Source organism: Humulus lupulus, chromosome 2, assembly GCF_963169125.1.
Source record: "Humulus lupulus chromosome 2, drHumLupu1.1, whole genome shotgun sequence".
Taxonomy (NCBI): domain Eukaryota; kingdom Viridiplantae; phylum Streptophyta; class Magnoliopsida; order Rosales; family Cannabaceae; genus Humulus; species Humulus lupulus.
In genome coordinates, this window is record NC_084794.1 from 48,383,373 (window position 1) to 48,388,708 (window position 5,336).

A 5,336-nucleotide genomic window follows, 5' to 3' on the forward strand; every position below is an offset into this window, starting at 1 on the left:
ATCACAAGAACCTAGATGTGAAACATCCTAAAGCATCTATATCTTAGAATTTTGGAAAGAAAGAGTAAGGGGAAGGAAGACATAAGAACACCATCATACCTCTTCTAAATCTGAAAATCTTAAACCCCTTGACATGGTGGTTGAATTCACTATCAAGAAAACCCTATTGAATCATTGGCTTGCACCACCACTAGGAGCCTAGTTCCACGAATTCCCAACAAAACTTGGCTTAGAATTTGAAGGAGAATAGAAATAGAAGAAGAAAAGAACAATGTTGACCTGCAATATCTTGAATCCCAAACCCTAATCTCTCTTGTATGGGCGGCAAGAGCAATGAGAGAATAGGTCTCCCTTTTCTCTTCTTCCCTTGGTGATGGGCGACACTAGGGTGAGTATGGAAAGGAGGCTAAGTTGTTTTGCTTCTCAGAATGAAAGCCCTAGCCGAGTATACTACTACGTATATAGGAAATGGTAACTTAATTTCCTTTCACTAATTACTCACAATATTTCCTCAAATCTCTTATCCCAAAATCAATGAGATAATTCTCAAAAAGGAAACTAACCAAAAGTCTATCCCTCCACTCAAAACCAACACTCTCATGTTTTCCTTCTATCTCTCATACTCGGCCTAATGGCCAACTCACACATTCAAGGCCAAGATTCTATTTTCCCATTTTGATTCTAGGACAACTAATACCCAAATACTCTTACCCTATTTGTGTTTATTCAATTTTCAAAATAAATGGGATAAGGAATTTCCTCTCTTTCCCTCTCTTCCCACGCCAACTCACTCTCTTTCTCTCTCTACTTCTAGGATTCCATTTCCTCATATGAAAACTACACTCTAGAACATTCTTTCTTTACTTCTCCCATGATTTCCTTTTTCTTAATTTAATTTCAGAACTAATTTAATAAATAAAAATAATAATTTAGAATATTGCATTCTCACCATGCAATCATGCACATGCACACACACAAGTGCTAGGGTGCATTTCTACTAACCATGCACTTTGGTGCAGACAACCAAAACTCAAGAACTCACATAATAAAATAATTAACAATTTTAATTCACATAATTTCTACCAAACAAGTCAAACAATAAAAGTAAATTCTTAACATTTAACAATTGATAATAAAAATAAAGCACATAATTTAATAAAATAAAATAAAAATTGTGCGCTACATTTTTCGAGCTTCAGAGGGAAATGGCAGAGAAGACAAAGTATAGTGGGTGTATATACTTATCAACGACGACACATCAGAATATTAGAGGCAACATGTCGCCGATACTATTAAAAAGAATCATTTCACCAATATGAGATCAGGAAAATTCCCCACGTTTATTTGTTGGTAAAAATTTCAAATTATTAGCGACGACTGGGCACCGCTAATAATATGTTTTGTCGCCCCTAATATTTTTTCTGAATATCATCAGTGACTATTGGCGCTAGTAATAGGTTTATCAGGGGCGACACCCCATCACTGCTAATAATGTCAACTCTAAAAAGGTTTTTTCTTATAATGAAATCCCACTAACTCCCTTATAAATGATAACTCTGTAAACTTAATCATATATATGAGCGCTCAATCATTTAACCATTGGGAATATGTTATTAAGGAAGTCATATTTTTACTTTTTATATAGAATATTATAGGTTTCATATCTATAATAAATACTCTCTGTAACGACCCAAATTCCCTAATAAGGTTTAGGACCTTGATTAGGAGGCTGGGAGGGCCATAATTGATTTACCGTGCTATTATATAGTTATATGCATGATTATGTGGGTCATATTATTATATGATGATAAAGGCATGCATGGAGCTATATACTCTGCTGTGAGGGTATTTTGGTAATTTGGCTCATTGAGAGCGTAATTGTGTACTTGTGTGTATATTGGTAGGCTAATATTGAGACCACATTATTATGTGGATATATCTGTGATCTGTGACTCGAGACGATCCTAGTGAGCAGATTAGCGAAAAGTCATGGCGGGGATTTATACCCAGCTCAGGGTGAGCCTAGGGGTATAAATGGGAATTTAGTGAGTATATTGGAGTCTATTTTTAACATCGAGGAATATAATTGGAGATTAGCTAGGTATCGGGAATTAAGCGAGAAATATTAGAGACACTCGAGGAGTTAGCGGGAATTGGGGTGAAATGACTAAAATGCCCCTAAGTGGACTAAAGGGTTTAGAATTAATAGGGAGGGAATTTTGGTCAATTGGATTTTTAAAGATAGATACTAATGAGGCTTTATGTTAGTGTAGGTGGTAGAATGTAACGGAAGTCTGAAGAGAAGGAAAAAGAAAGGAAAAGAAAGGAAGGGAAAACATAGTAGTTTTCCTAGAGTTGGTTTGTGGTTTTCTCACCATTTCTTTTCATTCTTCTTGGAGAAAAATTCAGAGGAGAGCTAGGTCAACTAAGCCATAAGGTTTCTGAGCTAAGCTTGAAGATTTGTCAAGGGTTTAGCAAGGATAGGCCATCTACTTGAGGTAAGATCTTGAAGTTTCTTCAGTTCTGGTTCTGGTTTTTAACTAAGGTATCTAAGTTGAGTTTGGTGGGAACTTTAGGGAATTCAGGCCAAAGGGTGAGGAAGAGCAAGCTAGGGAGGTGTATAGGCTGTCTTGAAATCAAAACTCCATTAAAGGTATGAATTCTAAGCCTCCAACTCTGATGTTTTGACTGGTTTTGCTGAGTTTCTGAGCTTAGGGATAGCTATGGTGAATTTCTGGGATTAGAGATGCATGTGATTGGGTTTTGAGTTTTTGGGGTGCTTGGGATGAGTGGAGTATGTTTATAAGGTTGTTTTTGAGGTTGGCAAAGGTTTGGAGAAGTTTTGGTTGGGTTTGGTTCGAGGAAATCGCAGGAAGAGAAATTTGGAGTTGGCCTGTCTGTGACTAGCGCTACAGCGCTAGCCTTTGGGCGTTGTAGCGCTAGGCCAAGCTTTCTGGGGGAATTTGGTTCTGCTTGTAGCGCTGTAGCGCCCTCCTAAGAGCGCTGTAGCGCTGCCCTGTTTCCAGAAAGGGATTTTAGAGTTATTTGCAAGGGTTTTTGACCAAGGGTTTGGGGTTTGGTTCCACCACCTTGTTTGGTGGAACTAGGACTTCTCGGGGGCTCGGGATTGGTCCCGAGGCTAGGTTTTGGACTTGAGGTTTGGTGATGACTTTGACCTATGATTGTGTTTAGGTGTGCGCTAAGGCTCGAAAGGGATCGTGCTCAAGGAGTCAAGTGATCAAAGATAGCGAATCGAAAGGTAAGAAAGCTGCACCTGATTATGTGGTTAGGTTGGGACTAAGTGTTCCCTATGTTTGTGTGCTTTGTTATATGAATGTGATTAACCATGTGAACATGATGGGACTAAGAGCTCCCTATATTTGTACATCATGTCATGAGGTGGTGTTATTATGCCATAGGACATGCGATAACCGGCCTAAGGGTGTCAGAATCAATATTTGCGCACAGGGCGCGACTCAGCCACTAGTAGCTGAGGCAGCTTATTTATCACTGAGCTCGGTTAAGCTGGCCGGAGTCAGTGAGTATTACACTGGGGGCGGCCCAAATGAGCCGAAGATAGTGTGTTAAATAGAGGGTGCGACTAAGGGCACTGACCGTGAATATTATTTGATGGATGTGATAAACTGTTGATTATGATCGTGAATATTGTGTTATGAACATGATTTGTTGGCTGTCTGGATGACGAACTGTTAATCTATTGAGTGTTATCACTTATTGGATAAATGTTATGATATGCTGAATTCCTGGTTGTGCATTGTGGGATAATTGATAAATGATGTTGATCTTGCTATGTTATCATGCTTTCTTGCTGGGCCTCGGCTCACGGGTGCTACGTGGTGCAGGTAGAGGCAATGGTAGGCTGAGTCAACCATGAGTTGGAGAGCTCTGGGGGCGAGGTGTACATTGTCAGTTGTTCGGCCGCCACGGTCGAGGAATTGTACAAGGACGGAAATCTAAAATGTATATTTGTAACTCTTGGAGTGGCTTGAATTATTTGTAACTCTTGGAATTTGTTGTAACTAAGACGTCTAAACCCTGTTTTGAGTTTCCATGTATTAAACTGTCATTTTTAATGAAAATAGCCTGTTTGTGACCAAATTCTTTTATTCCTAATCCGTTGATGACATTGGATTCACACTTTGTTTAAATGACTTGATTAGCAAGTCTTGCACTATTTTAAACACATAGTGTAACGGTCTTGGTTATCCAGGGCGTTACACTCTCATTTAATTATAGTATTGAATCTCGAAGATGTCAGTATAGGCTCAGCCGTAAGGACAAGCTTTCAACGAACAAGTTAAAAGTCTTAGACAGTATAATTAATAGAAATATTATCATTCAACATTTAGATCAGATTGAGCTATGATCAACGTTGTAATCCTGATTAGATTTGATAATAACGATACTTAATTATCTATCAATAATCAGTGTCGGTAACAAGATACATTTGATCTTATCTACTTGGTCAATGTCTTCGACAAGACATCACACCATTGTGTAAGTAGATAGTGTCATAGATTACAAAATTATGAAAATCATATGCACTGATATAATGTTAGAACTAATTCTTTTGAACAAGTAATTACAATTATAACTCACTGTGTCCTAGTCATTATAAGTGTAATTATACATATGTTTCATATTTTATAGATGCAATTGGTAAACAGAAAATGTTTTCTTCTACTTTTATTGATAATCAAAAGTTTTACATAAAAAATATGGTTACAATTACATAAAATCCTAACACCATGGTCTTGAAGTTTGAATTTAAATCCAATCGCTGTTTAAAAGAAATTTGCATCATTGCTTGGAATGACTATATCATCTATATATATTTATATTAAAATATCCAATAAAAACATTAAAGTTAGTTATTATAAAAGATAGTGATCCAATGGTGATTGTTTAAAGCCTTCATTAATTAAGCTGGTTCTAAGTTTAGCATCCCACTATCTAGAGGCCTATTTAGGCCATAAAGGCTTTTATTAAGCTTGCATACAACATTTAAAGGAGGCTCCTCTGTAGGTTTATAACATTGAGGGATTTTTATGTAGACTTCTTCTAAATTCCCATGTAAGAATACATTATTTATAATGACTCGACTTAAAACAAATTAATTTACTAAATAATCCATATAAAAAGTAAATTAATATATTCATGAATTTCTCTAAGAAAACAAAACTTAAACATTTTTAAAAACAAATATGAATTAACACATTTTACAAAACATGTAACTCGAGATCTCATCTTTTAAAGTAAATCATCTTTTTATGCATAACATATGTAAAAACGCATTTTTAAGAGACAATATAAAA